This window comes from Dromiciops gliroides, chromosome 4 (genome assembly GCF_019393635.1).
Source record: "Dromiciops gliroides isolate mDroGli1 chromosome 4, mDroGli1.pri, whole genome shotgun sequence".
NCBI classification, from domain to species: domain Eukaryota; kingdom Metazoa; phylum Chordata; class Mammalia; order Microbiotheria; family Microbiotheriidae; genus Dromiciops; species Dromiciops gliroides.
Window position 1 is genome coordinate 97,069,732 of NC_057864.1, and position 15,583 is coordinate 97,085,314.

General features: G+C 36.1%; 1 pseudogene; it reads left to right on the plus strand.

Annotated features, from left to right (window-relative positions):
- Positions 1-13,843: 13,843 nt before the first annotated feature.
- On the plus strand, positions 13,844-14,306 carry LOC122754648 (annotated as a pseudogene).
- Positions 14,307-15,583: the final 1,277 nt, after the last annotated feature.

Sequence of the window (15,583 nt, forward strand, 5' to 3'; positions counted from 1 at the left end):
AATCTTTGTTTTTGAAATATATTTGAAGTTCATTTTGATAGTAAGAATAATTATATCTAAAAATCACTATTAATGATTATAATTATTGAAGTCACAATTTTTTTGGCTAACTTTTTTTGGTATTTCATCATCATCACCCATCATTCAGTGACCACCTATAGTTTCCAGGGCACTATGGTAGTTACTTATACTTTTGTCTCTATTTTAGAGGGTTTATATACCTTCTGAAATCACTGGTGCCTTTAATTAGAATGACACCATTGAAATTTTATAATTTCCTAGTCTTCTTTGACTACAGATACAATTACAAAATATAATGCACATGCATTCAAATTCCTTATGCATGATAAATTATACCAGCCAAGCTCAAAGAAATTGATCAGCCATTTCAAATGTGTTATTTATCTAATGATTTTTATAAAACAAACAAGAAGAAACCTTACTGACTTATTTTTAGCTATGACAATTTGTAGTATTGACTCACAAGAAATTTTGAAAGATTTAGGGAAAAGACACTTAGCAGGTTTTGTTTGTTCATGTTTCTAATTGACTTAGAACAAAGCTATCCATACTCCACCTCTAGGTGACCTAAATCCATCTACTTCCACAGATTATCTGAGGAACAACTGGTGACCTCCCTATTCCATCTATTCTTGTGTTTAGAACATAGTCAGGTGTTGTCGGCATCATGTCCCACGAAAGGCCAAAGTTGAACACTACATTATCTGAGCAGATGACACCTTATTCTTATTCCTCAACAATTCTAACAACTTACAGCCCCTCTCAGTCTCTTTATGAACACAGATGTCATTTTAATGGGGGGAGAGCTGAAGTGACAAGAAGGTGACCTGTGGGTGAACCCAGGAGCAGGTGAGGCCTGTCAGTTTTTAATTTGAAACTGGTGTCAGTTCTGAGGAATGGTTGGTATAATCACATTTGTAACTGATATCCTATAAACTCTGCAAACATTCACAAGAGGTCTGTTGTGGGCAATATGAAATTAACAATTCAGGCGTATGGCTCTGGACACCTAACTCAATCAAAGAGAAATTTTTATCTATATATAAACTCAGCATATGGTTCAGAACCAATAACAAGATTGACTAAAAGCAAAAGGTGCTGATTATGCTTTTTAATTTAAAGATTTTTTTATAATTCAAAAAGATATCATTTTTAAAACACTACTGCTTCAAGGCATTAGACAGAGTGTAGAAAGAATAGAAATAAGGGAGTAAAGCATGACCCTCTGATAGTACATCTCAAGTCACAGTCTAATGTATATCAATGCTTATATAATCATACAATATTTCCAATTTATTTCACTTACCAGTCTCTTCAAGGAAATATAGAAAAATTCAACCATAAGTTAAAGATGTATTAGAAATAAATAAGTTTTCCAACAATACAATTTCTTTAAGCCTTTGATCTTTGTGCAACAAAAATTTAATTTGGTAATTATCATCAGCGGTCAAAATTAAATCTTACACAATATTATAATACTATCTCCACCAAAGTCACTATCCAGAAAGATTTTCTGAGTGACAGTGTTTTCAAACCCAAGCAACTCCAGCTTGTTTTTAAACTAGGTTTTGAGGTATGTGAAATATGGTACTTCATACCTCAACTGCTCCCTATCTCTCCTAACCAACCCTTACCCCACTTATTAGAGAAAAATGATGGGAAAAAGAGAATAGAAGAAAAATGAGAAAAAATGACTTGGAAATGTCTGCACCCTTCCTTGAAGTAGGGGTGTAAAATTTTGCTGACCTTGCTGCTTCCTTTAGTAAATTATTGCAAAAACATAGACTTATAAAGAAAGAAAATCTTCCTTATTGTAGCTATTTAAATTCAAAGAAACATTAGATATGTTTAGAATCACAAAGTTTTAGTGTTAATTTGCCATTTAACTGCCATCTTTATAAAACATAGCCTCATTAAGGAATATTACAAATAAAGGTACTTTACATATGAATAACTAATTTTATGTTGCCTCCCTCCTTTTCCCATCCCCACCCATGAGGCTGTCCAATGCCCTTCAAACAATTTGTACCAAAAAAGAAATGATCCCATGACATAGTTTTAACATTTTCTCCATTGCTTTCTTAAGTCTAGAAACCAACAAAACAATAAATCAAGTGCCAATGTTAAGCATTTGCTTATATCCAAGTAAATATGTAGCAATTGACTAAGAACTGGTTCTACCACACCATTGCTTGTACCCTATAGCAGCTAAGCTGCCTTGAGATGATGATGACACCTGGTGGCCAGTGCATAGAATGGACTGGTCCAACCTTCTTTTACCACCACCCCCTTTCTTTCCCTTCAGTGAGATCTTAAATATACTATGCTTCCTTGTGTCCTCTTTTTTCACCAATAGTTCATATAAATCTATCCTATACAATCTTTTTCCTAAATATATACATATCTTCCTTCTTATATTCCCCTTTCCCATTCTTGCTTAGTTGTCTCAGGAAAATTTTATTCCCTCTCTCTACTCTTGCTTTTTTCATTACTTATCAATGCCCAAAACAGCTCTAATGATAGTTCATAAGTGATGAAGTTGTAAGTTTCTGAATTCAATATGATTTAATAAAGGATTAGTGTGAAAAACTTTTAATATATTTTCATTTTTTTATTAAATATTTCCCCATTACATTTAAAAAAAAACTTTAAAAAATTTTGAGTTCCAAATCCTTTCCCTCCCCTTTCACACCTCATAGGAAGGCAATCAATATGATATTAATTATACCCATGAAATCAGTGTCAAAAACTTCTGAAGGTCATTAAAATGCCTGCATTATCTTTGAATAATTCATACTACTCTATGTAAAATGTAACTAGAATTTTTTTTCCCTAGGGCAAATAAGATAGTGGGGAAGGGTAGGAGAATACAGTGGTAGTATATAGAGTTCAGTTTCATGGGGAAGGGGCTTTGGGCCCAAGAAGAGACAGTTCAAATATGGGTGTGGTAGCACTCAGGGAGAAAAGCTATATGGCTCATTCTTAACACTTAACTCTTGCTTATGGCATTAGGAGTCTGGAAATTGGTGTGCAGGGTTAGTTGCAATAGTATGGGCCACCGGGGTGAGATTCTGGAATGGAAGTTAAAGTGAGGAGTTCAGGTCCCTTCAGAATATATGTAAATTGGGGGCAGCTTGGTGGCACAGTGAATAAAGCACCAGCCCTGGATTCAGGAGGACCTGAGTTCAAATCTGGCCTCAGACACTTGACACTTACTAGCTGTGTGACCCTGGGCAAGTCAGTTAACCCTCATTGCCCCTCAAAAAAAAAAAGGATATCTATAAGTCTTTACCTGCCTCTTCATCATCCTTTAATTAATCCTTCTTTTCCTAAGTGCCAGAATTTTCTTAAAAAGCCCTACTTCTTCAATTTCTTTTCATTAGTAACATTATTATTATTATTATTATTTCTGGCTTTTTAGAGGAATGGCTGAATAAGTTGTAGTATATGGCTGTGATGGAATACTACTGTGCTATAAGAAATTATGAGCTCAATGATTTTAGGAAAAATGTAAATAGTCTTGCACAAAATAATGAAGAGCAAAATAAGCAGAAACAAGAAAATCTTGTATACAGTAATAATAATATTGTTTTAAGAACAACTTTGGGTGAATAAGTAAGTATGACTATTATAAATATGCAAATTAACTACAAAGGATACACAAAGGAATACACTATCTGCATTGAGAGAAAGAATTGATAAATAGAAATATGTATGGAATGATTTTACATATATATGGATATGTAAATGTATATATATATATGTGCATATATGTATGTATGTCTAATAGTAACCATTTCTAGGGAGAGGAAAAAAGGAGAAAAAATTTACATGATAACTTCATTATTTATTTTAAATGAATAAGAAATTATACATAATAGATTTGCAGTTAAATGTGCAATCATCCTCTTATACTATGTTATGGAAATGCTTATTTTATTCCATATATTAAAAATAAAATAAATACATTTTAAATATATAATATTTCAGTTACAGTATAATTTATCAGAAATATTGTGGATAGATTAGGAATATTTATAACACTTCTATGGGAACATATGTTCTAGATCTATAAAACCTGCCAGGAGAAAATTCATTTATTCATTCATTTATTCTTTCATTCAACAAAAATTATGCCAGGAACTCTATTAGCGAGTATAAAGCCAACATCAGCAATCCCTTTGTCAAACTGAATTCAAAGACATGGACAAGAATCAGGACCTGAATAGGGGAGTCTTGGCCAGAATCTGAACTAGAGTGAGGTGATCTGAGCTTGGTCCTGTAAGGGCCAAATTTAGTATGGGGAGAATTAATTGGGCAGCTCACCATAATATTGGGGTAAGAAAGGAGATTAACAGCCTCTTTAAAAAACAAAACAAAACAGGATTTATTAATGGGAACAAATCTATAACACAAGTGAAGTTAATAGAGCTAGGGACAATGAAAAATGGAATAGACAAACTCACCACCACACCCGTGTCTTTCTCCCTCTCTCCCATGCACCAAAGTGCCCCTCTCCTCCCTTCTCTCTCCCAGAAGCCTCCCTCTCCCACAGGAAATAGGGCCATCCACACATATAGCCCCAAGCTAATTGGCTGGCAGCCCTGATTGACAGGACTAACAGGTGGCTCTACAAATGCAAGCCGGCCAGCTTCCAGATGCCAAAGACCACCTGACTTGTCCTCACCACCATGGTGGGGCTTCCCTACAATAAAATTTGGCCAAGCCTGTGTAGGCATATGGGTGTCTGGCATGAGGTTAGCACACAGAGGTGCATGCCAGGGTTTCAAATTTTAGCCAAAGATGGGGTCATAGAAACCCCAAATCACAATTAATTCCTTATAGTCTAGAACAGTGAAATAGAGAGAACAATGATTAGACACCAATGATTTCAAGAAAATAGCAACAACTAAGCTTAACACCTAATTAGCAAGGACAGATCTAACTAACAAGCTACTAGATGGTATACTTTTTCTCCCAGTTGCTAAACTCATAGTCAACTCCCCTTCCTACCTCAACCCTGCTTCTCTCACAAGGTGGTGATCTCCCCAGCAGGGGACTCACAATGTCCCAAAGCTCTCTGCTCAAAATTGCTGAGGTTCCATGTTCTCTTTTTTTGTGAGGTTTTTGTTCAAGAAGACCCCACACATATTAGAATTCATTTTTAAAAGTTGATTTGAATGTATTTTATGCTGTTTTCCCTGGTCAGATTTTATCCAATTAGGCATATGTGGATAGCTTGTCAGACTTGGAGTCAGGAAGACTCATCTTCCTGAATTCAAATCAGGCTCCAGATTTACCCTGGGAAAGTCATTTAACCTTATTTGCCTCAGTTTCCTCATCTGTAAAAGGAGCTGTAGAAAGAAATGTCAAACTACTGCCAAGAAAAACCCAGATGCAATCACAAAGAGTCAGACACAACTGAAATAATGCAACAACAAGAACAAAATTTCTAACAATGAGATCTAGGACAGAGTCAGTGTCCAAAGGTTCAAGCTAGGAAGAGCATATAGGCATAAATGTGATTAGATGCACAAACCAGATGTTAGTGCCCAGACTTCTAAGTCAGAGAGAAATATAAACAAATAAAGTTACTGGGGCTTACCATGCAAATATTCAAGCCAGGCAGGAAGAGATCCCAAATAAGTCAGGGTTTGTTGTTCATTGCAAACAGAAGGAAGGAAGGAAGGAAGGAAGGAAGGAAGGAAGGAAGGAAGGAAGGAAGGAAGGAAGGAAGGAAGGAAGGAAGGAAGGAAGGAAGGAAGGAAGGAAGGAAGGAAGGAAGGGAGGAAGGGAGGGAGGGAGGGAGGGAGGAAGGAAGGAGAATTTAATAAGTGCTTAATAGGTGACAAACACCATCCTAAGAGCTTGTGATAGAAATGCAAAAGCAAAAATGCCCGACCTCAAAGAGCTTACATTTGAATAGAGAAAGACAGCAGAAATGAAGGAAGGGTGTTGTATAGGGAAGTATGTTTTGGTCTAGGAATGATGATGTATAGATTGAGGAGAGTCAATTGATATCCCTTTTTAGAAGCAAAGGGAATGCTGATTTGAATATATTCACAAAGTTAAACATGGAATGCTGCAGGTTGGGAAAGAAGAGCAGAGAAATGAGTAAGGACATTTTAGGAAGGGATAGGTAGAAAATGACTCAGTGAAAAAGTCTAGTCAGCTGGCTATAGTGAGGTCTCAGCAAGCTGGACTACCTGACTCCCAGGGTGAGAATTCCAACAAAAGCACATTCTTATAAATTTCCCCACTAAACAATCTCTTGAAATCTATCCCATTATTTAAAAAATAATGAGTTGGGTGGCTAGATGGCGCAGCGGATAGAGCACCGGCCCTGGAGTCAGGAGTACCTGAGTTCAAATCCGGCCTCAGACACTTAACACTTACTAGCCGTGTGACCCTGGGCAAGTCACTTAACCCCAATTGCCTCACTTTAAAAAATAAAATAAAATAAAATAATGAGTCAACCCTATATGCAAGATCAAACTTTACTATACTTGGGCCAAGATGGGACTTAAAATTTAATTTAGAAAATTACAAAAGAAAATAAAAAATAAGATAATAATGACTTTTTAAAAAATCATTGGGCTGAATAATAGAGAATCAGGCCTAGGGAGCAGCTAGGTGGAGCAGTGAATAAAGCACCAGCCCTGGATTCAGGAGGACCTGAGTTCAAATCTGGCCTCAGACACTTGACACTTACTAGCTGTGTGACTCTGGGCAAGTCATTTAACCCCCATTGCCCCACAAAAAAAAGAAAGAAAGAAAGAAAGAAAGAAAGAAAGAAAGAAAGAAAGAAAGAAAGAAAGAAAGAAAGAAAGAAAGAAAGAAAGAAAGAAAGAAAGAAAGAAAAAATCAGGCCTTTATGAGAGATTATGACTCAAATTTGAAGTAGCCATTGCTATTCTAACGTAATTTTTTCTTAAGTTTAAATTCTATTTTCCAACTTTTTAAAGAGGTTTCCTTGACACTTTTCTGTGCCACATGCAAACTTCTTCACATTTTAAACACACACACACACACACACATATGTGTGTGTGTGTGTGTGTATATACACATACTTAAATGTCATGAACTCAAAGTTTAATAATTATAGTCTAATCAGTGACAGGATCATCACTGCATCAGAAAATGGGTTTAAATTTGATTGGAAGAAAAATTAATCTTGTGGCATTTCCAGCTGCCAAGGTGCCATGCAAATTTAACTGGCCATGCACAAATGTTTGATCATAATAATATCCATTCAGACTTTTTCTAAGAACTAATAAACTGTCTTCTGCCTTTCCTTCTGCTTACTCTGGGACAACATAATGTATTTTTAAAATTCTGGGAATATTGCCTCAATGGAACTTAGCCCAGTACAACAAAATGTGTTTGGTTTGTTTCTTGTTTTGTTGCTTGGGGGGTTGTTGTTGTTCAGATTAGTGCATAATACTGACTGCTGAGGAACTTCAATCTTTGGGAAAAAGGTAAAACCCAATTAAAAGGAGTGGGGGTGGGGCAATAAAGAAGAGAATAATATTATTAGCTGCTTTTAAAGAAATTTGAAAGGTTTGTGAAGGGTTTTTTATTCTTCTTCCTTTCTACTATTTTTATTCTTGACATAAATACATCCACAAAGATATTGTTTGAATTTTTTTTTTTTAGTAAGGCAATGGGGGTTAAGTGACTTGCCCAGGGTCACACAGCTAGTAAGTGTTAAGTGTCTGAGGCCAGATTTGAACTCAGGTACTCCTGACTCCAGGGCCGGTGCTCTATCCACTGAGCCACCCAGCTGCCCCATGAAATTTTTTAACAAGCCAAAGAACTGAAGTGCATCAACATGGTCCAAAGTTCATCTAATCTGACCCCTCCTTATTTTTCTTTCTTCCTTCACTTCTTTCTTTCTTTCTTTCTTTCTTTCTTTCTTTCTTTCTTTCTTTCTTTCTCTGTCTTTTTTTCTTTCTTTTGTTCTCTTTCTCTCTCTTTCTCTCTCTCTCTCTGCATGTGTGTGTGTGTGTATGTGGTCAAAACCTGTGGTTTCTTCTGTGAAGGGAACTGTAGGTTTAGGAACTCCATCCACTGATGCAGATTGTCAATTTAAATTTAACCTAGAGTTTTAGAGTTGGCTGGCTCACTGAGAATTGACATCATTTTCTCATATTCACAAAGATGATAGGTGCTTGTCAGAGGGAGAACTCAAATCCAGGTCTTCCTCACCCCAAGGCCATCCCTCTTTCTACAATGCCACACTGTCTCTTATTTTATAAAATACAAGGTGGTCCTTCTAATGATGAAGCTAAGGTTACATTGCCTGATTGGCATCTTTGTGGTTGAAGGGGGAGAGAGCCTAGAGGAAAAAGTGACTTGAAAGTTCTCTTAATTTGACTTGACTGATAACCAGTTTTATCATGAGTTACCTAGGCAGAAGCAAGTGAACTCTCATTTTGTACATTTCCCAAAGAGTGGACAGTAATTTATTATATGGATCAATGATCAAATACAGGAGGGAACTTATATCTGGTCCTCTCTTCACCAAAGAAGCCAACTCAAAGTATACTATTAACTCACAATGTGACAGACGAAAAAGAATAGTGAGAGAGAGGTGAAGAAAGGGTACATTATCCTTGGGGGTTTGATCAGAATAATGAGCCTAAGAGAACTATGAAACTACCAATATGCGGTATAATCTGGGAGTCCCAGCCTGTCAGTCCCAAACTCATCTAAATAGCTCAGATTTTCACAATCCTGAAAATTTTTCCCTGGGAATTGCCCAGAGCGGGAGTAGCAATTGGGGAAGGAAGGGAGGATTGACCTGAGCCAAGAAAATGCTCTCACAGTGAGGGAATGCAGCATCCACAAGCGTGCACATGAATTTATTAAGGTAGCCTCCTTGAAATTTTCTGGAAGTCCATTATAATGGGGCTTTGACACATACCCAGATTACCTAACAAAGAGGCACTCATGTGGGAGATACAAGGGATTTGTTTCTGGGAGAAAGTCCTATACAATTGTCACAAATTTTATCTTTTTTATTTAAAAAATCTATGAATTGAGGCAGCTAGGTGGCACAGTGGATAAAGCACCGGCCCTGGATTCAGGAGTACCTGAGTTCAAATCCGGCCTCAGACACTTGACACTTACTAGCTGTGTGACCCTGGGCAAGTCACTTAACCCACATGGCCCTGCAAAAAAAAAAAATCTATGAATTAAGGTGGCAGCTAGGTGGCACACTGGACAAAGCACTGGCCCTGGATTCAAGAGGACCTGAGTTCAAATCCGGCCTCAGACACTTTATACTTACTAGCTATGTGACCTTGGGCAAGCCATTTAATTCTTTTTGTCCCCCCCTCCAAAAAAAAAAAACCTATGAATTAAATTGAAGGCTTCCTTTGATTTCACGTCATCAATAGATTTGCAAAGTAATTTTTTTCCTAACATCAGTTTCAACAGCATATTATACATAAGTAATCTAATTAACATCTTTATATGTGTTGCTTCACCCACTTACTATGCAAAAGAGGAGAGTTTTAGTATCTCAATTAAATGATCACAAAAGTTTTCAGAGGGATGGATGATTCTCTTTCCAACCATTTTGTCTGCAAGTAAAAACTTTTGAATATTTTTTTATTTAATTCACCAAAAATTATTCTGGCCATATTAATGACTTCAGGCAATGCCAACATTTCTCCTATCACAGGTTTCTATTTTTTTACTCAAGGAAATTAATTCTAGAAGCAACCTTAAATGATGTGCACTTTGTTTTGTCATTGACATGATTTTTACTTACTTTTTTATTTATGAAATATAACAAGTATTTCCATAAAATAGTATACTAAAAGAAATGATTACACATATAACTACAGATCTGTTATGTACAAGTTGCTGTTCCTTTTAAATATATAATAATGGTATCATGTAAATTTCTTTTTTCCCTCCCCATCCCCCACTCTAGACATGGCTACCTTTAGACACAGATATATGGATGTATATATGCATGCAAACATGCATGTATATGTGTATGTGCATATTATGTATACATACATATATCTGTTTGTCTAATGATGTATGTGTATGTGTGTATATATACACAAACAAAAGATAGATATAGATATACCATGTATAGATATACCACATATCATGTGCATATGTGTATATATACATATGTATACATATTTGTAAAATCATTCTATATGTACTTCTATTTATCAGTTCTTTCTCTAGATATAGATAGCATCTTCCTTTGCATGTCCTTTGTAATTCATTTGAGTATTTTCAATAGTCACAATGACTCATTCACCCAAATTCGTTCTTAAAACCATATTGCTTTTACTATATACTATGTTCTTTTGGTTCTGCTCTTTTTGCTCTTTATTATTTCATAGAAGTCTTTCCATCTTTTTCTAAGATCACTGAGCTCATCATTTCTTATAGCACAGTAGTATTCCATCACAATTATTTACCACAACTTGTTCAGCCATCCCCCAATTGATGGGCATCTCTGCAATTTCCAGTTCTTTGTTACCACAAAGAGAGCTACTACAGACATTTTAGAACATATAGGTTCTTTTCCTTTTTCCCTAATCATCTTTGGAACTAGACTTAGTAGTGGTATTTCTGGGTCAGAAGGTACAGACAATTTAATAACCTTTTAGGCATAATTCCAGATTGCTATCCAAAATGGTTAGATCAGTTTACAATTCTACCAACAATGAACCAGTGTCCCAATTTTCCCACATTTCCTCCAACATTTAACATTTTCCCCTTCAATCATTTTAGCTAATCTGGTAGATGTAAAATGATATCTCAACATTGTTTTATTTTGCATTTCTCTAATCAATACTGATTTAGAGCATTTTTACATGATTATAAATTGTTTTGATTTTCTTCATTGGAAAACTGCCAAGCTTGATTTCTTACATCTAACACACCTAATTTTCTTGACTCAATAATACCACTTCTAAATCTATTCTCCAATGAGATAAAGGGAAAATGAAAAGGATCCATGTGTTCTCTCGATAGATACATACATACATTCATGAATACATACATAAACATGCATACATAGATGTATAGATGCATAGATAGATATGTAGATACTATATGTGGCTGTGGCTGTGGCTGTGACTGTGAATGTGGATATGGATGTGGATGCGGATGCGGATGCGGATGCGGATGCGGATGTGGATGTGGATGTGGATGTGGATGTATATACAGATCTTTTTGTGCTAGCAAAGAAATGGTAACTGAGGGGATACCCATCAGTTGGAGAATGGCCAAACAAGTTATGGCAAAAGATTGTAATGAAATACAATTGTGCTATAAAAAATTATGAAGGGGATTGTGTTCAGATAAACCTGGGAAGATTCATATGAAATGATACAAAGCAAAGTGAACAGAACCAGAAGAACATTGTACACAGTAAAAGCAATATTGTAACAATGATCAACTGTGAAAGACAGAAAATCTAATCAACACAATGATCCATGAAAATTCCAAAGGACACATGATGAAAAATGCTATCCACCTCCAGAGAGAGAACTGATGAACTTTAATAGCACACTAAAACATATTTTCTTTCACTTTATTTTTCTTGCTTTTTTTTCTACAACTTGGAAACATGTTTTACATGACATAACATGTGTAATGGGTATAGTATTCCTTGTCTTCTTAATGGGTAGGGAGGGGAGAAAGAGAGAGACATAATTTGAAACTGAAAAAAAAAATTTTAAGAATCTAACTTTCTCTGGAAAAATTCTCTTGTCTTGATGATACATTATCCATTAACATTTTCAAAGGTGTTAATTCAGTGCATTATATTTCATGCTATCTGTATAATATACACAAAGTAATCATAATGATCTTTCTTCTCCATCAGTAACAGTACTTGTGAATGCTAATGATATAGTAAATAAAATTTTCTGGAATTGAGCTCTTTAACTTGTGTTTCTCTGTTTCCACTATTTAAACAGTCTGTATCAATTGTTTATTATAGCTAGAGCTGCTCTAGTATTTTCTGTACAAGCCAGTTATTGATTTATCCATCATAAAGAAATATGGTTTCATTTTTAAATTAAAGACAATTAAAGAAATCAAATTTGTTTAATTGTTTAAAAATTGAAACTCTTATCTTTAACTCTCCTTGTCTTTTCAATTTTTAGTTTCAGAGGTTCTGTTTTGTTTTATTTTTATAGTTTATTATGTTCCTTATTAAAATAAATTACATTCAGGGAGCAGCTAGGTGGCACAGTGAATAAAACACCGGCCCTGGATTCAGGAGGACCTGATTTCAAATCCTGCCTAAGACACTTGACACTAGCCGTGTGGGGCAAATCATTTAACCCTCATTGCCCCACAAAAAAAAAAAGACATTCAAAATATGTCTGGATTTACTGTCTTTACTGATGGCGATTGTGGTTCCTACATTAAGATTATATTCAAATATGAGACTCTGAATATAATAGTAAATAATTGCTATGAATCATTCACTGTCGATTGGATCAAATTTACTGTATTCCTTTCTCTTTCATTGACTTTGATTTGAACTTTATTTTCATTGGAGATAACTAGGTGGCATAGTAGCTAGAGAGCCCTGGAGGAAAACCTGAAATCAAATCTTCTCTCAGACACTTACCTAGAAGAAGCCTTTAACTTCTGTCAGCTTCAGTTTACTTATCCATAAATGGGGATGACAATAACTTCTATTTCATAGGGTTGTGGTGAAGATCAAATAACAAGATATGTGTAGAGCACTTTGCAAAATCTTAAAGTTTTATACAAATGTTGGTTAGTATTATTGCAAAAAAAATGGTATATTTACATATCCATTGTACTAAAAAAAAAATAAGATCCAATAATTCAGGCCATTGTTTTAAAGCCCCCATCCACTCCTGAGAGTGGAGGGAGCTGGAGGAAGAATATGTCGGTTTGAAAAATTCTGCCCTAGCAGATCCATCCATCCACACCTGGTAGTTCTAGCCATGAGCCAAAAAATTCAAGTATATAGAAACAAGATGTTATCAAGTTCTTACAAAATCAGAAAACAAATATCTCTATCATATCTTCCCTTTCTTCTCTCTTCTTTTGCCCCTTTATCTTTATTATTACTTCTGGTCATATCACTCAGCATCACTTGACATGGAATATAGTTAATAATCACAACATCACCTTCAGCCTTGACTAATTGTTTTCTTTCCAGAAAAGGGTTTCTTAATATGGGGTTGATGAATTTTTAAAAAATATTTTGACAACTATTTTATTATAATTGGTTTTCTATGTATTCATTTGTATTTTATTTTATGCATTTAAAAACATTCTTCTGAGAAGAGGTCCCTAGGTTTTACCAGACTGCCAAAGAAGAGCCTATGATCTAGGATAACCCTACAGTCTCATCATCCATGTTTGAAGCATAGTAGGATTTTTAAAATTAAGACTTAGCTGGCTGTGGTAGCTTATACCTGTAATACTAACTACTGGGGATGTTCAGCATGGGAGATTTCTTGAGCCTTGGAGTTCTAAACTGCAGTGAGTGATGTCAATCTGGCATCTGTACTAAGTCAAAACATCATTATGATCAGCCCCTGTGAGTAGGGGTCACCCAAATGAATAAAGAGGGATGGGCTGGCCTACGTCAGAAATGAAAGGTCCTATCTTGATCAGTAGTCTGGATCTGTTAGTAACCCTTACTAGTCCATCTTGGGAAACATAAGGAGAGAAGGAGGAGGAGGGAAGAGGAGAAAGGGGGAAGAGGAAAAGAAAGAAGAGAGAGAGCCATTACATACAGCAGCATGAGCAGGAGCAGAGTCAGCAGCAGCACGACAACTGACCAAGCTGCATGGCCAAGATGTGTGACTTCACAAAGGATCAGATGGCTGAGTTCAAGGAGGCCTTCCAGCTTTTGACCAAATGGGGGATGGAAAGATCTTATATAGCCAGTGTGGGGACATGATGCAGGCCTTGGGCCAGAACCCCACCGACACTAAGGTGCTCAAGGTCTTAAAGAATCCCAAGAGTGATAAGATAAATGTGAAGGTGCTGGACTTTGAAACTTTCTGCCAATGCTGCAGATTGTAGGAAAGAATAAGGGCCAGAGCACATATGAAGACTACATAGAGGGGCTTCAGGTGATTGATAAGGAAGGGAATGGCACAGTCATGGGGACTGAAATAAGGCATGTACTCATCACTCTGGATGAGAAGATGACAGAGGAAGAGGTGGAAGTGTTGGTGGCAGGGCATAAAGACAGCAATGGTTGTATCACCTATGAAGAGCTAGTCCAGATCGTGCTGAATGGCTGAGAACAAAAGTTCTCTTTCCACAAAGAATCCCCTAATTTTCTCAGTGTGAAAATAATTCTCTGGTCCCTGAAGCAACTAACTACATTGTCAGGGTTACCAACATCCTTCCTTCCAACCCCCACCACATGTCCTCTTTGGCCTACCTGCTCCCTGCTTTCAACAAACTTGCTAACCGCTCCAGAAAGAAAGAAAGAAGAAAGAAAGAAAGGAAGGAAGGAAGGAAGGAAGGAAGGAAGGAAGGAAGGAAGGAAGGAAGGAAGGAAGGAAGGAAGGAAGGAAGGAAGGAAGGAAGGAAGGAAGGAAGGAAGGAAAGAAAGAGAAAGAAAAGGAGAGGAAGAAAATTGAGGAAGAATGCCACACTGTTTCCTCATTCTTCATATGATATCCACTTACATAATTTCATTATACCAATCCACTATGGTGAAATTTGTGCCTAATTTTTTCTTCTTTTCTGATTTACAAGGTCTATAAATGCCCTCCATAACATGTATTACTATTTACATTTTTAATAGAGTACCTCAAAATTTTATACGCACACTTCCATATGTGTGTATACATATTTACAAAACCAAAACCAGCAAAAGGATCTTTAAAAAATTAAAACAACCCAGGCTTCTCCAGGAGTGCTAAATGAATTTAGAAGCTCACAACTCAAAATCTACCTCTTTATAACATCCATACATTGTCCCTAACTCTGTCCATGGAGAATAAATTTAATCTTTCTTCTGCATGAAATCCTTTCAAATCTCTGAAGACAGACCACAAGCCTTCATTTTTCTAGTCCAAATATGCCCAATTCCTTCAACTGATTCTAATACAGTGTAGACTCAAGAGCCTTTGCCATCTTATTTTTCCTACCCTGGATGTGCCTCAGCTCATCAACATCCTTTCTAAAATATAGCAACAAAATAAAATAAAATAGAGCAACAAAAATCAAATACACTATTCTAGGTGTGTACCGATGGGAGCTGACAGAAAACGTGACCAGCACTCCCTTCCTGCTGGACATGCAGCCTCTTAATGAAGATTATACACACCCTAGTGCTACCCATAAGTGATTTAATATTCTTGAACTGTTTTTAAATGATCCCAAAATATATAAAAGGCTTAATTTGTGAACGAGTCATTTTAATCATAATAATTGATACTAATGCTATGAGATGGAAGGGAAAAGAATCCAACACTCAACACCATATCTGAGTTCAGCACCAAATCATTTTTTTTTTTTTTAGGCAATGGGGGTTAAGTGACTTGCCCAGGGTCACACAGCTAGTAAG